This window comes from Phocoena phocoena, chromosome 2 (assembly GCF_963924675.1).
Source record: "Phocoena phocoena chromosome 2, mPhoPho1.1, whole genome shotgun sequence".
Lineage (NCBI taxonomy): Eukaryota > Metazoa > Chordata > Mammalia > Artiodactyla > Phocoenidae > Phocoena > Phocoena phocoena.
Window position 1 is genome coordinate 33558506 of NC_089220.1, and position 24968 is coordinate 33583473.

The 24968-nt window shown below is 36.1% G+C and overlaps 1 protein-coding gene across 1 annotated transcript in view; it reads right to left on the reverse strand.

Annotated features, from left to right (window-relative positions):
• RAD51B (RAD51 paralog B) overlaps positions 1–24968 on the reverse strand; it is a 626727-nt gene that overhangs the window by 455789 nt on the left and 145970 nt on the right. The window lies entirely within an intron of this gene.

Below are 24968 nucleotides of genomic sequence, written 5' to 3' on the forward strand. Positions count from 1 at the left end.
CTGTGCCCTGTCCAAACTCCTGATCCACAGAATCTGTGAGCATAATAACCTATTTTTTCACACCACTAAATTTTGGGGTAATTTGTTACACAGCCATAGGACCAGGAACAATAAAACTGCTACAGTTAAGATTTGCATTTCAACTAAAATCAAAAAGATTTTAAAGTGGCTTATAAAATTAAATATAATGCAAACAGGGCCCAGATAAAACAGAATAGAGACTCATAAAACAAAGCAGAAACAACTGTCAGGCATTCAACACAGTATTATAACAACATTGATAGATAACGGTTTTCTTCCATGTGTGAGGCACTGCAAGGAGCCATGAGTCAATGCTCCTAATAGCCCTAGAAGGCTACTGGTATTATCTCTATTTTACATATCACGTGCAAATCAGAAATAAAATACCCTAAAACTAATAAAACTATGGAAAACATATTTTCCATACTTTCATCTTGCTTTGTTGATTCAGATGGCACTTTTCGGATCCTTGTAATGGATCATCACCATGACTATTGCTAATCTATACTAGTAGGAGTTGGCAAACTTTTTCTTAAAGGGCCAGATGAACATTTTAGTCTCTGAAGGTTATATGTAGTCTTTGCTGCGTATTCTTCTTTGTTTGTTTGTTATAGCCCTTTAAAAACGTAAAACCATTCTTAGACTGTGCTCACCACAAAAACATTCTGTGGGCTGGCCCTTGGGCCATAGTTTGCCCAACAGACCACTATAGGGAAATGTTGAATACTAGAAGTTTAAATTAATAAACCCATTTTTATTATAATACTTATAATGGCATCTACAGTTATACTAAATTAAGAAAACATCGTTTCTGGCTCCAGCCTACTATTATCCACTGAAACCACAAGCTTCCATGAACTGTTGGTAAGTGAAAATGTAATTCCAAACATCCATAATTTCCATTATAATAAATGTCTATTCATAATTGACATTCACCAACACTGAAAAGGTCTGGAAGACTGTCTGAAAGAAATGATCTCTCTAGGGTCTAACTGCTTTTCCAGGCATATACATGGATATCTCTTTGTTTGTTTATTGAGATAGCCCAGTGTGACTGATAAAACACTGAACACTTCTAACCTCTCGTGTCAATCCTTTACAAGAAAATGTTTATTATTCTTGGCAGGAAATGATGGAAACTGGTGAGAAATAGCCAGACTACCTTCACATGTAAGTGAACTGGAATTTTTAGGGAACAGTTCTCCCTAGTAAATTTGTCTACACAGAGCTTAATCAACCAAATTTACAGCTGTTAACAGGTTGTGCCTCTGTATTCCCAAACATATAAATAAACTTCTTAATCAGAATGAAAACAGGTTCAAGGTCCAGTTGTTTAAACTGGAATTGGTACAGCCAGGACCCAACTGCAGTTAAAGTGACTGTCAAGGAGAAGCATAATCTTAGTAGAAAAGTTGTTTTCCAGTTTCCTCAAAGCTACAAAGATACTGCTCGACCAACACTTCTGTGATCACCTAAAACCGAAGTTATATGATCTCATCTAAAATGCCCAATCTAATGCCAAATCAAACCCACTAATTTTCAAGTTGAAGTTCCAAATTAGGAAGAAGCTAATTACTTAAATTCAAATTGGAAGGGGAAAGATTTTTAAGTGCCTATAAATCAAAAGGCCCATAGAAACTGGAATGAGTATTGGAGTGAGGAAATGAAATCACATATATAAAAGGTTTTATTCATTTTGCTTAGGAATGCAAAAGTAAATAAAGTTTAAGTAAATAAAAAGCAGTAAGCATAGGTTCATAGACAGCCCTTTTTACGGACTAAGAATAGATAGCTGAACACTAGTAACTAAGGTGTTGGCCATGTCATGATAATAGAAACAATTTATCTTGCTGACTTAATTAGCTAAAACAGTCATCAAGAAAAGTAACCAAACCAATCACCAAAAAGGTACAGCCAATTTACACCCTTCCGTTTTTGAAAATCCCTGGAAAATTAGAAGTGTTATTTCACAGCATCTGATATTTTTATTATTGTGTTTGAAACTCTACATTTCTTTCACCAAAAGATCATCTAAAAGACAAAGAAATTTAAATTTCTTTGTATTGAGTACAAACAAAACAAAGCAGCTAACCATACAGAAAAAAACTATCACCCATAAAAATAGCACTTTTGAGTCTATATTACTACACAACTGACAAATTCTATTTATTATAAGTTGAGCTTGAACAATGCTATATCCTGTTTGAAACCTCAATTTTATGATAGATACTCAAATGCTATATCTGCCAAATTCTACTTTTCCTCAAATTATTCCAATATGACTTCAAACTAAGTGTCCACAGTAGAAGCTGATGAGAAGAAATAGCTCAGGTATATACATTTTCAAAGTTCTGGGAAGGGATCCCATAACACTTAAAATAATGACATTTAAGCACAAGTATCTATTTATAAGCATCTGAATTCTTCTGACAAAGGAAATACATTTATACTGACAAAACCGAACCTATTACTCTAAAACCTTACATATTTGTTAGAAAAGCAGGGAGAAATGTGGTCTGAATAAATAAAATGAATAAATGGTTCAGGATCCCAAGCAACTCTCAGCTTCTCCAATGAAGCTGTAGGTCTGATGACCCAAGGTTTCAATGATCTTTTTCTATGAACTTCTACGCATCTATGGAATAATCACATGGCCAAGCAATTGATTATATATCGATTTCTATTGTTTTCAAGACATTTCTTATGTTGCTTTAGTCTTTAAAATCTTTTGAACCTCAAAGCCATCTAAACACTTCAATAAGCAATTCTTAAGAACTTACTTCCTTTAAAACTTTCCCTAGTGCTGTGGAAAGGTATGTTCCAATTAAATACAAAAATGTTTGAATATCAAGTTAAGGATCTTCACTTAATTCATAGATAATAGGAAGCTACTGAATGAAAGTGAAATGGTAACAGCAATATCTGAAGAAGAGTAATCTAGATGTCTTGTACAGGTTGGATTAGAAGGTTGAAAGACTGAAGGAAAAACAAAATAAAATTAAGAAACTATTCAATTGTCCACAAAATAGGTGGCTGGTGCCTGAGCTATAGTGGTGGGAAGGAAAGTAGAAGTGGGCATAGAAACAGATAAATAGATAGAGGGAGCCTAAAAATTGTCACAAACTGGTAATTTCTTAAGTCTTAGGATAAGATAGAAAGCATGGTCAAAGATGATTAGTTTCAGTCCAGCAAACATTTACAGAGAACCTACTTTGTACAAGGCATTCAAAAATGAAGTTTGATCATAATCATACTATAATATAGGTATAAACAACATATTATCATAGTCCAGAGGATGACACAGTCAATCCTGAGTAGAATTTTGGGAAGACCAACATTTTAAGCCTGACTGTTAGAATAATGATACTTATGCCAAATGTTGTCTATTTGTTCTTAAAAAGGTTCTTTAATCCACCTCCCTTAAATCTCTTTCTACAAAGTCCAAGCACAGGTCTTCTTTTACCTGTAATACTTCATTAGACTCCCAGCATCAAACACGCTCTCTCACCCAGCTGCTCCTCAGTATATCAAATCAAGTTAGTTACCAAGTTTTAGCAGACTGCTTTCCTCCTGCTACTCTCTTACTACTCTAAAGGAGAGGACTTTGGTAACTTTCAGTGATTTTGAGGATCAACCTGTTGCTGCCCAAACAGTCACTTCTTTAAAGCCTCTCATCCTACTTTTCAACTGAGCTCTTCTCATTTTGGTCATAAGAGTTTTACATTCCTTTTTATCCAGGTTAAAGCGATGTATCCTCATTGTAAAGGTGGTTTGAGGAGCACGTGACTTATGAGTCAGAAAATGTGAGACTGCATACTGGCTGTACCACCTCCTGGTTATATGATATTGGACAAGTCCGTCTATACTCTTATCTCTGTACCTGAAGAAACAGAGCCAACCTCACAGGGATATTTTGAGGATTTATGTGAAGTTTTCATAAAGTGAGAAGAGACAGGACATAAACTTCTGTAAATATGAAGATGATTATAGATCCATATTAAGTAAAGTCAATTCTTTACCTAATGAGTAATGGTTCAGAGCCTAGATCAGGGATTGGCTATTCCAAGTTTCTGACTCCATTTGTTTTGGCATGCCAGGCTAATGGGGCAGGGTAGAGAGGCACATTAGATAATTTTTAATCTATATCCATGCAGTGATGTCCCAATACTCCTGAAGCTTTTGGCTTTGTATCTCTATCCAAGCCAAATAAATTGAAGTTTTCATCTACAGAGAAAAACAAAAGTCTAACTGACCTTTTTAAGCTTGATTAGTGTAGAATTTCCAATAACTGCTCCCCACTCTGTTTTTAAAAACATTTGTAGTTTGGGAAACTAGGCTCTTTTTAATTCACTGCTTTCTTCTTCCACGTAAAGGTTCTGGCTCAAGTCCTCTATCCAATCACGTGTTAACTGTGCAACAGAACTTTCTGCAATAGGTATGTTCCATATCTGCACTATCCAATATAGTAGTCACTGGCCACCTGTGGCTATTGAGCACCTGTAATGCAGCAAGTGCATCTGGAGAACTAATTTTTTACTTTAATCTTAATTAATTTATATTTAAATGGCCACAGGTGTCCACTGGCTACCATTTTGGACAGCTCAGGTCTATTGCATGTGTGCCAGAGACATACCCATTAAACTTGTAAAATCTACTGACAAGGCTGAGCCACAGTGTCCATTCCACCCCAATTATAAAAATTCTGCTGCTGCTCTTCAGAGTACAGAGCTAGTTCCCATAGGTGTACCTGCATAACCATGGTTTCTGTCGTTGCTCATGGTGTTCCCTCTGCTTAGAACACCCTTCCCCTCACTGTTATGCCAAGCAAATTCCCATTCATCTTTCAAAGCCAGTTCAAATGTTACCTTCCCCAAGAGCCTCCTTTAAATTTTTTTGAGAGTAACACAGCAGTGAAAAGAGCCATAGCTGAAGAAAAAGGCAGATTGAAGTTGAATCATAGATTAAAGTTTGGCCCTTACTAGCCAGCAATTACTATACCTTGAACAAATCTTGAGCCTCAATTGCCTTCTCTATAAAATAGTAAAAATAAAAATAAAAAAATACTACTTTTGCAAATTTGTTGTAAGAATTAGAAATTCCGAGCAGCATTACATTATGGCTAGCATTTATTAAACATCTACTTGTATCAGTCATTATGGAAGTACAACACGTGAATTTTTTCATTTCACTGATAGCAACCCTATAGAGTAAGCAATACCCCTTTACCTATTCATCCATATATTCAGCACTTTTATTCACTTATTCCTTCAACAAAATATTTGAGAGCCTAATGTGCCTGGCGAGAAACTGAGGATCAAGGAGTAAACAAAAAAAGTCCTAGCACTCAGAGATCTTATATTCTAGTGGAAAATATAGACAATAAGCAAGAAAACAGACAGATATATAACATCAGTAGTGTTAAGTGTTAATGGAGAAAAATAAGGCAAGATAAATAGAGAATAATGGAGGATGCTATTTTATAGATGAGGTTGTCTAGCAAGGCCCCTCCACAGAGGTGATACTTGGGCAGGGGACTAACTAAAGCATGAGGATAAGCTATGTGCAAACATGTAGAAATAATGCTCCCAGGAGAAGGAACAACAATTTACTGAGAGCTATTACGTAGTAGATCCTATGCTAGACACTGGAAATACATGAGTGAACCAGGATTTTACATTATTGTAAATAAATGAACAAAACCATAATGCCTTGGAAGTGACAAGTTCAATGAAGAAAAGGGAAAGATATAAGCAAATAGAGAGTGATGGAAGGAAGCAGTGTTATTTCTGCTTTAGAGATGAGGATGCTGAGAGGTTAAATAACAAGCTGATAAATTATAAAGCAGGCATTTAAACCCATAAAGTAGCTCATTCTTTCAATTACTATACCATTCTCTCCTGCCTATACTATGAAGTCTCCACTGGGAACTACAGAATGGCAAAAATCACAGTCCATTCTTTGCTATACCTCTAATACCAGTACAATGATACATAGGAGATGCAAAATAAGGTTGAATTAACTAAGATTTCCACTCTAGATGTAATATGAAAACTCCATTATAATTAAAGAGACCATGACTCTAAAACCAGGAAGATGCCTCTCCTTATTCAGGGAAATCCCATTAACATATTCACAACAATAAATAAAATATAACATTTAGGTTCTGGAAGGAGGTTAGAGTGAGAGAGAAATAGTCAAATGGTCCTAGTGCTTATTACTGCAGCACAGAACTACTTGTATGGGCTTGGCGAAGGGTGGGATGGGAGACTGTAATAAATGGGGTAGGAATAACAAAGTTAAGGAATAACAAATTTATCATCACACAGATGTTAACCGAACTGGTGACAAGTTAGCAATATATATCAGGCTTATTGACACTATTTGCCCAAGTATTTTCTTCATTGTAAACCCTTAAGATTTAGAATACTTCAAGTTTCAAAGCTGCTTCCTATCACTTAGCAAACTAGTTCACAACTATCAGCACTTTAACTCATAAACCGAAGGAAGAAAATCCCAGGGCCATATGAACAAATTCTCACCATGCCATCATAACCTGTTTAATCTGTGTGAACACATCTTATTCGTAATCACTGTACTTTTTTCCTAATTAAAAAGCAATATATATCTATTCTTGAAGATCTGGAAAATTCAGAACTATCTAAAGGAGAAAATATTACCCAAAGATAACTGCTATCAGTGAGATGGGGTATTTATTTCCAGTATAAAGAGGTGTTTATTTTTATATATGTATATGGGTATACATGTTTAATGGTTGTTGTGGGGGTGATTGTTGTTTTTTATGGAACTGTTATACTTTTTCACATAGCTCTGTATATTGCTATTTTTCATTTAACATTAATATTACTTGAAGAGCAATTTCCCCACATTTTAAAATATTAATTTTAATAACTGTAAAATATTCTACTGTATGTAATTAACCATCTCTCTGTTGTTGATTCCAAATTTATGCCATTAAAGTTGATGTTGGGATGAACATCACTGCACTTAATCTGTATTCAAAATAATGATTATTTTCTTAGAATAAATTCCAAGCAGTAAAACTACTGGTTTAAATTATACAGATAAATTATATCAAATTTTATAAGCGTTGTCAAATGTCTTTGACAAGGCAACGCCAACTTACATTTCTGCTACTGAGTTATGAGGCTTTCCATTCCATACTTGCCCACAAAAGGTATCATATTTTTTGAAAATATGCAAGGCAAAAAATAACATGTCACTATTCTAATTTGCATTTATTTTATCAATGAAGCTAAATATTTTTTTTCTATTACCAGTTGTATTTCTTCTGTGAATTCTTTTTTAAAAAATATTATTTGGCCATTTTCTTTTGGGGTTAGCACTTTTTTCTATCATTGATTTTTAAGAACACTTTACATAGAGAGAGATTTGCCCTTTATTAACATACATGTTACAAATATTTCTACCTCTTTGTTGTCGGCCTTTAAAGTTTTTCTAATGTAGAGATGTTTAAGTTTTTCATGTAGTCATATTTATCAGCACTTTGTTATTAATCTGCTCCATTTAATTTATGCTGGAAAAGTACTTACTACCTTTCTCTTAAAATTGGGTTGCAGCTACTGAAAACTACTTACACCTAGAAAATCTACTGATGAAATTCCAGCAATATGAGGGAATAATCCAACCTAGAACTCTCCAACCACTCGCAAAGATATACAGTTACTCTCGCTTCAATCAAAATATATAGAAATATTAAATAAGATACACAAAGGTTTTTGGTTTAAAAACACAGATGAGTTTCAAATCAATACAGGGAAATCCCCCAACTGCAAGATGTAAAACAAGAAAATCAGAGGACAAAAATACAGCTGTCCCTGTCCCTCAGTATTGGTGGGAGACTGGCTCCAGGAGGGAGCGCCCACCCCGCCCCAATACCAAAAATCTGTGGACAGAAATTTTGATTCATAGTTAGTTGAATCCACAGATGCAAAATCCATGGATAGGAAGGGCTGACTGTATTACACGTCCATGGTGAAGTTTATTCCTAAGTATTTTATTCTTTTTCTTTCTATTATAAATAGAATTCTTTTCTTAATTTCATTTTCACATTTCATGGCTAGTATATAGAAACACAGCTGATTTGGGTACATTGATCTTGTATCATGTAACCTTGGAGAATTCATCTGTTATCTCAAATAGGTTTTATTTTTCATTTGGGGGAATTCTTTATGGGGGGTTATATTTATAAGATCACGCTATCTGCAAATAGAGATAATTCTAGTTCTTCCTTTCCCATATGGTTGTCTTTTCTTTTTCTTGCCTAATTGCCCTGGCTAGAACCTCCAGCACAATGTCGAATGAAGTGGCAAGAGCCATTACTGAAAGAATTTAAAGATATTAAAAAAAAAAGGAAAGATGTTCATGGACTTGAATACTTGATATTGTTAAGACACCAATACTCCCCTAAGATTCAATATAATCTTTATCAAAATTCCAGTTGTTTTTTTTAAAAAACAGAAATGGACAAGCTAATCCTAAAAATCATACAAAAATGCAAACGACTCAGAATAGCCAAAATAATCTCGAGAAAGAACAAAGGAAGAGGACTTGCTTCTCGATTTCAATATATACTAAAAAGTTATAGTAATCAAGACTGTGTGATACTGATATAAGGAGAGCCATATAGAACAAAGGAAAAAAGAATCTAGAAATAAACCCATAGATCTATGGTCAACATGAGTGCCAAGACCATTCAATGAGGAAGAAATAGTGTTTTTAACAAATAGTTCTGAGATTGGATATCCACATGCAAAAGAATGAAATTGGACCCTTACCCGACACCATGTACAAAAACTGTCTCAAAATGGATGAAAGACCTAAATGTAAAAACTACAACTATAAACACAGAGTAAATCTTTGCAGATTTGGTAATGGATTCTTAAATATGATACCCAAAACACAAACAACGAAAAAAAAATAGATAAATTAGAATTCATTAAAAGTTTTAGGGGCTTCCCTGGTGGTGCAGTGGTTGAGAGTCCGCCTGCCGATGCAGGGGACACGGGTTCGTGCCCCGGTCTGGGAAGATCCCACATGCCGCGGAGCGGGTAGGCCCGTGAGCCATAGCCGCTGAGCCTGCGCGTCCGGAGCCTGTGCTCCGCAACGGGAGAGGCTACAACAGTGAGAGGCCTGCGTACCGCAAAAAAAAAAAAAAAAAAAAAAAGTTTTAAAAGTTTGCTTCAAAAGACACTAACAAATGAACATATTTACAAAACAGAGACGGACTCACAGACTTAGAGAATGAACTTATGGTTACTGGCGGGGGGGGGGGGGTGGGGTGGGGGTGGGGGGGTGGGTAGAATGGAGGGAAGGGATAGTTAGGGACTTTAGGATTGACATGTACACCTTGCTGTATTTAAAAAGGATAACTAACAAGGACCTACTGCATAGCACAGGGAACTCTGCTCAATGTTACGTGGCAGCCTGGATGGGAGGGGAGTCTGGGGAAGAATGGATACATGTATATGTATGGCTGAGTCACTTTGCTGTGCACCTGAAACTGTCACAGCATTGTTAATCGGCTATACTCCAATATAAAAAATAAATAAATTTTAAAAAGTAGAAAAAAATTACATTATATTGATCTAAGTTTCTTTCCATAAACTACATCTTTAAAATAATTATTCTAAATAATGGGACTTCTTTTTTAATAAATTGGAGTAGTGGTTACCACTAGGGAGGAGCAGTGGCTGAAAGGGCACACAATGAAGACTTCTGGAGTGCTGGTAATTTTTAATTTCTTAATCTGGATTCTGGTTACACGGATTTGTTCAGTTTGTGAAAATTCATTGAGCTACACGTTTATGATTTGTACACTTTTCCATATGTGTGTTATACTCCATTTAAAAAAAAATTTAAGACAAAACAAAAAATCTCCCACCTAAAAACTCCACACTAGGTACAGAGGGTATAAAATAAGTTTACCACATCTTCAGGGAAGAAATAAATCCTATGTTATATAAATTTTTACAGATATTAGAAAATGAGGAAAAGCTACCAAGCTTACCCTATGATCTAGAAGGTAGGTATAATACTAGAAAGAAAAATCCCATGGTAGTCCTTAACAAAATATTAAAGAAAGAAACCTAGGAATATATTATTTTTATATAACCAAATAAACTTTGGGGATATAAGAATGGTTTAACACTAGAAAATCCATTAACATTTTACTACATTAATAAAATAAAAGAGAAAATCCATATGATTTATCTCAGTAGACACAGAAAAAACATTTGTAAAATTCTATACTGATTCACTACTTTAAAAATTGTCCACCATTCAGCAACAAAAAGAAACTTTCTAACATGAAAAATGATACATTAGAAGAAGTCTCTTTAAATCTGGAACAAAACAAGGTCCCACTATCACCATTTCTATTCAAGAATAAAGAAGTATGAGATTTGAAAAGGAAAGAATTGCCATTGCGTAGGATATGATTCTCCCCCCGGGAAATCCAAGAAAATCTACAAGTCATTTTAATAAGCAAGTAAAGCAAGTTTGCTAGACTCAAAATCTATATTTAAAATCAATTTTATGAGGCAATTACCAATTTGACTGTCCATAACTCCCATTTTTAAAATACTGTTAAAAACTTTTATTAGAATAAATCTAATAAAAGATGTGTAAGCTCTTTGGGGATAAAACTCTATAATATTACTGAGGAAGGCCTAAATAAACAGAGAAAAAAACATTTTCATGAGTGAGAAAATTCACTGTTATAAATATGTAAATTCTCCCCACTTAAGTTAGGAACTCAACATAATCCTAGTATAAACACAAGAGGATTTCTGGTGAAAACATCACAGAGAAGGAGAGGGACAGACTTCCAAACTGGTATCAGAGATGGAGGCAAAGGACTTGCGGAAATCAAGATTTCAAGGGTGATATCTGATTTTTGTTTTTCCTATTTCTGATCTTTTCATTTTCAGGGATGACAGCTCTTCTCCATGAGCCTTTTTGGTTTTTTGGGGGTTTTTTGGCTGCTCTGCACAGCATGTGGGATCTTAGTTTCCCAACCAGGCATCAAACCCATGCCCCCTGCAGTGGAAGTGAGGAGTCTTAACCACTGGACAGCCAGGAAGTCCCAAGCCTTATTTTTTCAAAAACATTCCAGAGCTTCAAAAACCAAACCAAACTATATTAGAATAAATATCTAAAGGTCAGATAAAAGTTACCCACAGGAGAAGTGAAGCAAACTCAATCCAGGAAGCCATCTGATTCTTAATAGACAGTATAAAAAATAATAATTTACAACAAACAAACAAAAACCTCATTAGGACAAATCTTAACCTCAGTGAAATAAAGTTTAAAATCCTCTTTAAACTTAAGTTTATGTTTATAATCCCTCACCAAGAGAAATGTAAATTATTTATATAGTTTTCTAAGCCCTTTAGTATTCTTACCAAACGTGAACACAGAAAGACATACCAGAGTCTTAGAAAGATCTTTTTAGTACTTTCATATTACCAATCACTTAGAAAACCTAGACAATCAATGTTTGCAGGATGAGAAAGAAGAAAAATGGAAGTAACCCAAGAAAACAGATAACAGAGAAAAACAATTTTGGAAACTTGGGGACATGCTCTGGAGTTTAATATTAATGAAATGATCAGCTTAGAATATCAACTTAAAGTAGTTTTGAAAAGTGGTTAGGAAAATATCAGCCCACAGGAATTTTCCACAGGCCTGCCCAAATTTATTAGGCCTGCCCAAATTTATTAGTCATGCCCAAATTTATTAGAATGGACTAAGGAAGTATACTTGTACTACGGGTTAGATTTTCTATTTGTCCTTTTTGATTCATTTTTACTTTCCTACTACTAGGAATTTTTTTTTTCTTTTTAAGATCCAAACTGCTTTTCTTAAGGCTCTGGACTACCCTAACTTTCATAAGTATATTTGCAAGCTTCCCTGCCTTTTACTCCTTTGAGCCCTTGCTCATTTGGTTCCATAAAAGTAGAATGTCCTTAGAACACATCTAACATATATCAAAATCCTACTTGACCTTCAAGGCACAATTTAAATGTCATTTCCTCCCTCGAGAATTCTACGGTAATAATTTCTGTTCCTGCATCCTACATTTATTCTAAGAAGAAAGAAACTACCACTTCATGAGCCTCTACTACATGCTCTATAAAAGAATTTCATTTTAATCTTAACAGTCCTACAAAGTACTATTCTCTCCATTCTGCAGAATGGGAAACTAAGGCTATGAGAGGTTACACAGCACAATAATGTCATGGATATGAGATTCAAATGAAGCCTGTCTGATTTCAAAGTCCATGGTTTTTATATAATTTCATGCTGCCTCTATTATAGCCTTCACCATAGACTGAGTTATGATGAGTTGTTTGTATGTCAGTCCACCCTCATAAGTTATGAGATCTTTGAAGGCAAAGGCCCTATCTTATTTAGGTTTGAATATTCCTGTCCTGGCACAGTGTCTATTATGTAGTACATACAGCACTCTCGTAGTGCTAGAAATAATATGAAGAAATTAATACAATGTTCATTTTTCTCATAATTAGCTCTCGTATGACATCATGACCATAAAAAATAAGTATCTCGCTTCCAGCCATAGCAGTAACTGGGACCAGAGTTGTCCTCCTATTATAAGCAATGAGAAACCTGGATAAAATATACAAAAGAATTACTGTTACACCTTGGACAAAAGTCAGTATAGGACTGGATCCCTAAGCTAAGGGAAATGACCAAGGTAAGCTCCCAAATTACCCAGGATGTCTGTCTGGAAGCATTTTCTGGAATGCAGCACAGCGAGTGGTAACCCAAACAGAGTATAGACGTCTTGCTGAGTTGGGGTGAACAGAGTTCAGAATTTAAAGAGGAGGAAGGGGATGGAATCTGCAGGACAGAGTACTAAAGAGGAGGCAGCTATGCAGAGAAAAGCTTGAGAACTCTGTATAGGGGTCTTATTGAGACTCTGGGTGAAAACTAAGCTGTACATGCACAGAATAAATGCCACAAAGACAAGCAAAGTTCAATGAGTGGTAATTTAAATGACATCCAGAATTCATACAAGGCTGTGAAATATTTTGACCAGCTAAAGTACAGGTCTTGATAAATACCTAGAGCATTGCACAGAGACTCCAGAAGGGTCCCTGGCTCTAGGGTAGTACTCCTTAAAAGTTAGAATGCATCAGAAAACTAGGAGGGTTAGTTACAACACAGACTGCTAAGCATCACCCCCACAGTTTTTGATTTAGTGATTCTGGAGCAAAGTTCTAGAATCCACATTTCTAACAATTTCCCACATGCTACTGATGCTGTTGGTTCACATACCATATTTTGAGAACCACTGCCCTAGAGGAAAGACAACTCTAGACACACTCCAACCCAGGTCAAAAGAACTGATCCAAAATTAACTCAAACAACTGGCTATAACTAAGTCTAACACACTCTTAATAGAAATAAAATAAAATTCTGCATTTGACAAGATAACATTCACAGTGTCCAGCATCTAATAAAAACTATCAGACATGCAAGGAAGCAAGAGAATGAGACCCATAAATGAGAAAAATTAGTAAATAAAACAGCTATGTGAATGACAAAGATACAGAAATAGATAAATACTGCAAAAGACCTAAAATTATTTATAGCGTGGATATAAAGGGAAACATAAAAATAATGAGAGAGACAAGCATCTTAGATAGCCTCTTCTACCAGAGGGCAGACAGCAGAAGCAAGAAAAACTACAATTCTGCAGCCTGAGGAACAAAAACCACATTCACAGAAAGACAGACAAAATGAAAAGGCGGAGGACTATGTACCAGATAAAGGAACAAGATAAAAACCCCAGAAAAACAACTAAATGAAGTGGAGACAGACAACCTTCCAGAAAAAGAATTCAGAATAATGATAGTGGGCTTCCCTGGTGGCGCAGTGGTTGAGAATCTGCCTGCCAATGCAGGGGACATGGGTCCGAGCCCCGGTCCGGGAAGATCCCACATGCCGCAGAGCAACTAAGCCCGTGCACCGCAACTACTGAGCCTGTGATCTAGAGCCCGCGAGCCACAACTACTGAGCCCGTGTGCCACAGCTACTGAAGCCCGCGTGCCTAGAGCCTGTGCTCTGCAACAAGAGAGGCCACCACAATGAGAAGCCCACATGCAACAATGAAGACCCAATGCAGCCAAAAATAAATAAATAAATTCATTTAAAAAAAAAAAAAAAAGAATAATGATAGTGAAGATGATCCATGACCTTGGAAAAAGAATGGAGGCAAAATCAAAGAGGATGCAAGAAATGTTTACCAAAGACCTAGAAGAATTAAAGAACCAAAAAACAGACATGAACAATACAATAATGGAAATGAAAAATACACTAGAAGGAATAAATAGCAGAATAACTAAGGCAGAAGAACGGATAAGTAACCTGGAAGACACAATGGTGGAGTTCACTGCTGTGGAAGAGAATACAGAAAAAAGAATGAGAAGAAATGAAGACAGCCTAAGAGACCCCTGGGATAACATTAAATGCAACAACATTCACATTATAAGGGTCCCAGAAGGAGAAGAGAGAGAGAAGGACCAGAAAAAATTTTTGAAGAGATTATAGTCGAAAACTTCCCTACCATGGGAAAGGAAATAGCCACCCAAGTCCAGGAAGCACAGAGAGTCCCAGGCAGGATAAACTCAAGGAGAAACACACTAAGACACATAGTAATCCAAATGACAAAACATAAAAACAAAGAAAAATTATTAAAAGCAACAAGGGATGAAAGGGAAGAACCTACAACCAAGATTGTTCTACCTGGCAAGGATCTCATTCAACCTTAATGGAGAAATCAAAAGCTTTACAAACTAGCAAAAGCTAAGAGAATTCAGCACCACCAAACCAGCTCTACAACAAATGCTACAGGACCTTCTCTAAGTGGGAAACACAAGAGAAGAAAAGGGCCTACAAAAACGAACACATAACAATTAAGAAAATGGTATTAGGAGCATACATATCGATAAGTACCTTAAATGTGAATGGATTGAATGCTGCAACCAAAAGACACAGGCTTGCTGAATGTGCAATCAAACAAAAACAAGACCCGTATACATGCTGTTTACAAGAGACCCACTTCAGACCTAGGGACACATACAGACTGAAAGTGAGGGGATGGAAAAAGATATTCCATGGAAAGGGAAATCAAAAGAAAGCTGGAGTAGCAATACTCATATCAGATAAAATAGACTTTAAAATAAATAATGTTACAAGAGACAAGGAAGGACACTACATAATGAACAAGGGATCAATCCAAGAAGAAGATATAACAATTATAAATATATATACACCCAACATAGGAGCACCTCAGTATATAAGGCAAATGCTAGCAGCTATAAAAGAGGAAATCGACACTGACACAATAATAGTGGGGGACTTTAACACCTCACTTACACCAATGGACAGATCATCCAGACAGAAAATTAATAAGGAAACACATGCTTTAAATGACACAATAGGCCAGATAGATTTAATTGATATTTATAGGACATTCAATCTGAAAACAGCAGATTACACTTTCTTCTCAAGTGCACACGGAACATTCTCCATGATAGATCACATCTTGGGTCACAAATCAAGCCTCGGTAAATTTAAGAAAATTGAAATCCTATCAAGCATCTTTTCCAACCACAGAACTATGAGATTAGAAATCAATTACTAGGGGAAAAAAGGTAAAAAACACAAACACATGGAGGATAATATGTTACTAAATAACCAACAGTTCACTGAAGAAATCAAAGAGGAAATCAAAAAATACTTAGAGACAAATGACAATGAAAACACGACGATCCAAAACCTATGAGATACAGCAAAAGCAGGCCTAAGAGAGAATTTTACAGGAATATAGTGGTACCTCAAGAAACAAGAAAAATCTCAAATAAACAATTTAACCTTACACCTAAAGGAAGTAGAGAAAGAAGAACAAACAAAACCCAAACTTACTAGAAGGAAAGAAATCATAAAGATCAGAGCAGAAATAACTGAAAGGGAAACAAAGAAAACAAGAGCAAAGATCAATAAAACTAAAAGCTGGTTCATTAAGAAGATAAACAAAATTGATAAACCATTAGCCAGACTCATCAAGAAAATGAGGGAGAGGACTCAAATCAATAAAATTAGAAATGAGAAGTTACAACAGACACCACATAAATACAAAGCATCCTAAGAGACTACTACAAGCAACTCTACGTCAATAAAATGGACAACCTGGAAGAAATGGACAAATTCTTAGAAAGGTATAACCTCCCAAGACTGAACCAGGAAGAAATAGAAAATATGAACAGACCCATCACAAGTAATGAAATTGAAACTGTGATTAAAAATCTTCCAACAAAGTCCAGGACCAGATGGCTTCACAGGTGAATTCTATCAAACATTTATTTATTTATTTATTTTATAAATTTATTTATTTTATTTACTTTATTTTTGGCTGCTTTGGGTCTTCGCTGCTGCATGTGGGCTTTCTCTAGGTGCAAAACGGGGGCTACTCTTCATTGCAGTATGCGTGCTCCTCATTGCGGTGGCTTCTATTGTTAGGGAACATGGACTCTACGTGCGTGGCCTTCAGCAGTTGTGGCTTGCGGGTACACTAGTTGTGGCTTGTGGGCTCTAGAGCGCAGGCTCTGTAGCTGTGGTGCATTCACTTAGTTGCTTGACAGCATGTGGGTTCTCCCTGGGCCAGGGCTCAAACCTGTATCCCCCGTGCTGGCAGGCAGATTCTTACACACTGTGCCACCAGGGAAGCCCCTGTCAAACATTTAGAGAAGAGCTAACACCCATCCTTCTGAAACTCTTTCAAAAACTTGCAGAGGAAGGAACATTCCCAAATTCGTTCTACGAGGCCACCATCACCCTGATACCACAACCAGGCAGAGATACTACAAAAACAGAAAATTACAGACCAATATCACTGATGAATATAGATGCAAAAATCCTCAACAAAATACTAGCAAACAGAATCCAACAACACATTAAAAGGATCATACACCATGATCAAGTGGGATTTATCCCAGGGATGCAAGGATTCTTCAATATATGCAAATCAATCAATGTGATACACCATATCAGCAAATTGAAGAATAAAAACCATGTGATCATCTCAATAGATGCAGAAAAAGCTTTTGACAAAATTCAACACCCATTTATGATAAAAACTCTCCAGAAAGTGGGCATAGAGGGAACCTACCTCAACATAATAACCATATATGACAAACCCACAGCAAACATCATTCTCCATGGTGAAAAACTGAAAGCATTTCCTCTAAGATCAGGAACAAGACAAGGATGTCCACTCTCGCCACTCTTATTCAACATAGTTTTGTAAATCCCAGCAACGACAATCAGGGAAGAAAAAGAAATAAAAGGAATACAAATTGGAAAAGAAGAAGTAAAATTGTCACTGTTTGCAGATGACATGATACTATACATAGAGAATCTTAAAGATGCCACCAGGAAACTACTAGAGCCAATCAATGAATTTGGTAAAGTGCAGGATAAATTTGGCAGGATACAAAATTAATGCCCAGAAATCTCTTGCATTCCTATACACTAACAACCAAATATCAGAAAGAAAAATTAAGGAAACAATCCCATTCACCATTACAACAAAAAGAATAAAATACCTAGGAATAAACCTACCTAAGGAGGTAAAAGACCTGTACTCAGAAAACTATAAAACACTGATGAAAGAAATCAAAGATCACATAAACAGATGGAGAGATATACCATGTTCTTGGATTGGAAGAATCAATATTCTGAAAATGGCTGTACTTCCCAAAGCAATCTACAGATTCAATGCAATCCCTATCAAATTACCAATGGCATTTTTTACAGAACCAGAACAAAAGATCTTAAAATTTGTAGGAGACGCAAAAGACCCCAAATAGCCAAAGCAATCTTGAGGGAAAAAAACAGAGCTGTAGGAATCAGGCTCCCTGACTTCAGACTGTACTACAAAGCTACAGTAATCAAGACAATATGGTACTGGCACAAAAACAGAAATATAGATCAATGGAACAGGATAGAAAGCCCAGAGATAAACCCACGCACCTGTGGTCAACTAATCTATGACAAAGGAGGCAAGGATATACAATGGAGAAAAAACCTCTTCAATAAGTGGTGCTGGGAAAACTGGACAGCTACATGTAAAAGAATGAAATTAGAACACTCCCTAACACCATACACAAAAATAAACTCAAAATGGATTAGAGACCTAAATGTAAGACCAGACACCATAAAGTTCTTAGAGGAAAACACAGGAAGAACACTCTTTGACATAAATCTCAGTAAGATCTTTTTTGATCCACCTCCTAGAGTAATGGAAATAAAAACAAAAATAAACAAATGGGACCTAATGAAACTTAAAAGCTTTTTCATAGCAAAGGAAACCATAAACAAGATGAAAAGGCAACCCTCAGAATGGGAGGAAATATTTGCAAACGAATCAAGGAACAAAGGATTAATCTGCAAAATATATAAACAGCTCATACAGCTCAATATTAAGAAAACAAACAACCCAATCAGAAAATGGACAGAAGACCTAAATAGACACCTCTCCAAAGAAGACATACAGATGGCCAAGAGACACATGAAAAGCTGCTCAACATCACTAATTATTAGAGAAATGCAAATGAAAATGACAATGAGGTATCACCTCATACCAGTTAGAATGGGCATCATCAGAAAATCTACAAACAACAAATGCTGGAGAGGGTGTGGAGAAAGGGGAACCTTCTTGCACTGTTGGTGGAAAGGTAAATTGATACAGCCACTATGGAGAACAGTATGGAGGGTCCTTAAAAAACTAAAAATAGAATTACCATATGATCCAGCAATCACACTACTGGGCATATACCCTGAGAAAACTGTAATTCAAAAAGACACATGCACCCCAATGTTCATTGCAGCACTATTTACAATAGCCAGTTCATGGAAGCACCCTAAATGCACATCAACAGACAAATGGATAAAGAAGATGTGGTACATATATACAATGGAGTATTACTCAGCCACAAAAAGGAACAAAATTGGGTCATTTGTAGAGATGTGGATGGACCTAGAGACCATCATACAGAGTGAAGTAAGTCAGAAAGAGAAAAACCAATATCATGTATTAACACATATATGTGGAATCTAGGAAAATGGTACATATGAACCCATTTTCAAGGCAGAAATAGAGACACAGATGTAAAGAACAAACGTATGGACACCAAGGGGGGAACGTTGGGGGGGGTGGGTGGGATGAATTGGGAGATTGGGATTGACATATATACACTAATATGTACAAAATATATAACTAATAAGAACCTGCTCTATAAAAAAATTAATAAAATAACATTGAAAACAATGTAAAAAAACAAGAACCTGCTGTATAAAAAAATAAATAAAATTAAATTAAAAAAAAAAGAAATGTTAAAGAATATTCATCAGGATAAAGTTAAATGAGGCCAGATGAAAACCTGGATCTACATAAAGTAACAAAGAATACCAGAAAAGGTAAATATGTAGCATTTATTATTAATATTTCGTTTCAATACTTAATATTTACTAATATTGAATGATTTATAAATTATTTTATTATATTAAATCTTTTTATAAATTAAACTTTAATAAATTTATAAAATGAATTTAATTTAAATATTATTGTTTAATGTTAAAGTAAACATAAAAGACTTTTTTCTTCATTTATTTAATTCCTTCAAAGATTGTTTAAAGCAAAAACGTTACCTTTTAACAAGCAATTGTTTGGTACCACTATGTATCACACATTATGAAAGAATCTAGGGATATAGAGACGAATCAGAAATAATATTTGCCCTCAAGAAGCTTATAAGGGGACTTCTCTGGTGGTCTCGTGGTTAAGACTTTGCCTTCCATTGCAGGGGGTGCAGGTTCGATCCCTGGTCAGGGAGCTAAGATCCCACATGCCTCACGACCAAAAAACCAAAACAGAAAACTGAAGCAATATTGTAACAAATTCAATAAAGACTTTAAAAATGGTCCACATCAAAAAAATCTTTGAAAAAAAAAAAAGCTTATGAGGAAGAAAGATAACCAAATATGTTTATATATATCCAATAATCTAAAGATATTTGAGAAAAGTATGTAGTTGCTATAGTGGGGGCAAGGAAAGAAAGGGTCAATTCTGCTTGGAGGTAAGTTCTACAGAAAAGCCTTCACCAAAGGTGATGCCAGAGTTAAGATTTGAAAGATATACAGATTTTCCATAAGTGAATTTGGGGATGGAGGAAAGAAAACACAGTGTATTCCAGAAAGAGAAGAGGCATGAGATAGTATGAGTCAGTAAATAATTCAGTAAGGCTGAAGCAGAAGATAGAAAGGGAACAGAGGTGAGACTAGAGAAATAGAGATGATAGATCATAAAAATCCGTATCAAGAAAAGGAGTATGGATTTCAAAGACAACTGGGAGTACCTGAAAATTTTTAGTTGCAGACTAACATTTTCTTTGTGTTTTTGTGTCTTCGTATTTTTGTTCATTTGTTTTAAAGAGCACTTTGATAACAGAGATAGTAGGAAAAGGATAAGGTATATGGAAAGGGCTGGGGACAGGGCTGGAAATATGGTTACTGAGCAGCATATATACACAGAGGATCTTGTATAACTTAGCAAATGACTAAGGAAACCTTAACTAAGGGGATGATGAATCACTCTCCTCTCCTTGATACACTTCCTTCACTTGTTTTCCAGGACACCACACTTGACTTCCCCATTACCTCACTGGTTGCTTCTTCTCAGTCTCCTTTGTCAATTCCCTTTCTTACCCCATCTCACCCAAACCTAGACTTCTTAGTATTGAAGAGCACTGTGCTCAGTTCTTGTCCCTTTTCCCTATCTACTCATTCTTTCAGGGCTTTCATGTAGTCTTTGGTTTTAAATACCATATATTTGCATCCGACTCTCAAATTTATTTCCTCTGAATTCTGAACTCACATATCTGACTATCGATTCAATACCTTCACTTGGATTTCAAATAGACATCTCAAAGTTAACAAGTCCAACAATTCAGGGTCTATTGTTCGCTTCTAAACCTCTTCTACCCACAGCATTTCCATCTCAGTTGATGGGAAACAGTTACTCAGAACAACAACAACCACCAAAAAAAAAACCCCTTAGATTTATCTTGACTCTTTCTGTTATGCCCAATATCTAATCTATTAGGAACTCCTGTTGTCTCTGTCTTCTAAACATCCAGAATCCAACCTCATCTCACCACCTCCACTTACCACTAACCACTCCGTCCAAGCTACCTTCTTTGCTTGATTAAAATATTCCAACGACCTCCTAACTGGTCTCTCTGCTTCAACCCTTGCTCACACAATCCACTCTCAGCCCAGCAATCAAAGTGACTCTTTTAAAATATAAATCAGGTGTCTCTCCTCTGCTCAATGCATCCCTCCACCCAATGCCCAACAAAGGCCCTACACGAACTGACCACTGTTAGCTCTATAATCTCATGGCTCTTCCCCTTGCTCTCTTGTACTCCAGGTGTACTGGCTTCCTTGGTGGTCCCTGAACTCACCAAGCATGTTCTCATCTTACAGCCTTTGCACTGGCTTCTTCCCTCTATCTGGAAAGATTTTCCCCAGATATTCTCGTGGCTCATTCCTTTACCTCCTTAAGGTTTATGCTCAGATTTCATCTTCTCAGTGAGGTCTACACAGACCACCATTTTAAAATCACAACTCTTTCCACACCTGCACAGTCCCAAACCCCAATCCTATCCTACTTTTTCTTTTTTCATGGCATTAACACCTTCTAAAATACTATACAATTCACTTAACTCTTAGATCTAGTCTGTATTATCTGTCTTCACCACAAGCTTCATGAAGGCAGGGATCTTTTTTTTATTATTTATTGATACATCTCAATCAACTAGAACACAGTTTAGCACATATATTGCTAACAAAGTATTCCTTAAATGAATAAATTGTATCAGTGATGTAGAGAAGGCAGATAAGAGAAAGGTGAAGAATATATAATTAGCAGGATTTGGCCATCAGTAGTATTTGGAGGGTAAATGACAAAAAGAAGTGTGAGTTGACATTCATATGTCTAAAATGGGACAGAGGAAGCAAGAACAAATTTGTGAGGAAAAGATGCTAAGTTCAGGGACTTCCCTGGTGGCGCAGTGGTTAAGAATCTGCCTGCCAATGCAGGGGACACGGGTTCGAGTCCTGGTCCGGGAGGATCCCACATATCGCAGAGCAACTAAACCCGTGTGCCACAACTACTGAGCCTGCGCTCTAGAGCCCGCAAGCCACAACTACTGAAGCCCACGTGCCTAGAACCCGTGCTCCGCAACAAGAGAAGCCACGGCAATGAGAAGTCCGTGCACCACAAAGAAGAGTAGCCCCTGCCTGCCACAACTAGAGAAAGCCTGCATGCAGTAACGAAGACCCAACGCAGCCATAAATAAATAAATTTATTAAAAAAAGAAAAAAGATGCCAAGTTCAGTTTTGGACATATGGAGTAAATGACTTAGTTATATCCTCTATTAAGTTTGTCTCACGGTCCAAATCCTGAAGGTCAAAGCCAGAAATCCTTAATCTGGTCAACGGTCTGTTTTGGTGAAGGCCATTTTTTTGTTTTTGTTTTTCATTTCTTTGCAACTTTTTTTTTTTTTAATGTAAAGGAAACACTTTTATTTAGCTAACCTTTTGAAATACCTTTGAAAGTTCTCTTTTTAATTGTGGTAAGGTACATATTACAAAAAAATTTACCACCTGAACCATTTATAAGTATACAGTTCAGCAGTGTTAGGTATATTCACATTGTTGTACAACCAATCTCTAGAACTTTCTTGTCTTGGAAAACTGAAACTCTGTCCCCATTTAACAACTCCCTCCCACTACCACCTCCCCTGCCCCTTAGCAACCACCGTTCCACTTTCTGTCTCTATGAGTTTGGCTACTCTAGGTACCTCATATAAGTAGAATCATATACTATTTGTCTTTACTACTGTCTTATTACACTCAGCGTTATGTCCTCAAGGTTCATCCATATTGTAACGTGTGTCAGAATTTCCTTCCTTTTTAAGGCTGAACAATGTTCCACTGTATGTATACACCACATTTTGTTTATCCATTCATCTGTTGATGGACATCTGGATAGATTCCATCTTCCGGCTATTGTAAACAATGCTGTTATGAACATGAGTATATAAATATCTTTTCCATTTCTCTGCAATCTTGAGATGATTATGGGAAATGTTAGAGAAGACCATAAGTTGGGGATGGGAAGACTGATTGGTGGGAGCTAACATTTCACCAAAGAATCCTGGAAAACTTCAGAGAAAGACAACATGGCAGTAACAGTAGTCTTAGACATGTATAGATGACTTGAAGATCAACCAGTGGGGACTCCTCTCTGACTTAAACACTGCTTGGCTATATAGTCACATGGAGGAGGACTTGCTTCTCATTTTGTATTTCTAATTATAAAACTAGATACCACTAATCTACCTTACCTGGGTGTGATAATGATTTATAAGCTAACATTGGTAGGTGTACTTTTATGATGAAAGACAGAGTAACCATCTTATATTAAAATAAATTAAGGATAAAACTTGGCAGCATAACCAGTGAATATGTTCAACTATTAACTTATCCTGCAGGCAACGCCTTTGTTGGCTTAATATTTCAAAAGCTTTCTTTTTTCAAGATCATTCTTGTCTACCTAGCAATGATGCATACTGAATTAAAACTAGCTAAAAACATTTAGCCAAGAGAGCAAGAAAGACTTTTTTCTTAAAGAATAGTATTTAGTATTTTTAAGCCCCTTATATGGTATTTTATCTTTCCTTTCAAAGAGCAACATGGATATGAACAGTCCATAGAAGAAAATATCCAAAATACTGATGCTAAATGAAGAGAACCCTGAAAAACCAAGTTCCACCTGAGAATCCAGTTTCAAAGCAATGTTCATACTGATGATGTACACAAAATTGTGATTTTTGTATGAATACATATAATCCAGAGTTAACTTCAGGATTTTCCAGAGTTTCTTTTATACTTTTTTTTTTTTTCCCCACGCCACATGGCTTGTAGGATATGGGATGTGGGATCTTAGTTCCCCAACCAGGGATTGAACCCAGGCCCTTGGCAGTGAGATCGTGTAGTCCTAACCACTGGACCACCAGGGAATTCCCTATACTTTTGTTTGTAGTTTATTATCATCAAAAAATAAAGAGTGATACTTGTTTATTACTTTAAATGAAAGTATTTCTTGGCAAGTTATAAGAAACAGAGACTATTAACAGTCGTCTGATGAGAGAAATTGTAGTATATATCAGCTTCCTATCACCTAGCAAAGTGCCCAGCACTTACCAGATGGTCAAAAAATATTATAAATGAATGAATGAGTAAAAGAACAAATGAGAGAACAAACCAGTGAACTTGGTTATTCTCATGTGTCTGCATGTATTCATTTCATAGTACTATCTTCTAATAGCCACCATATGATCATCTGGGTTTTGGTGCTAATAAAAATGTATCAAATATATAAATAATGTTTCCTAGAAACATTATTTTCCCTTCTAAATTCTTATGTTAAGTCCTTTTAATTTCAGAAAGATATTTTATGAGTGAACAGACAAGAAAAAGCTCCTTGCAAAAGCAACAGGCATGTTTTGATAATAACCTATACAGATGATTCCTGCTTCACCATTTATGGTCAAAGACATTCTCTGCTTCTTAGCCAAATGACAGGAAGCAAGACTGGCTGTAAACAAATAGGGAACACACCACCAAAGAAAAGTCAGGCTGCATCTCAGAAATCAACTAGTTTTATTGCTTATCGGATGAATAAATTTCTTCTGTTACCACAGGCCTAGAAAATAATTTGGCAGCACCCTGGAAAACTCACTACTTAATTCCC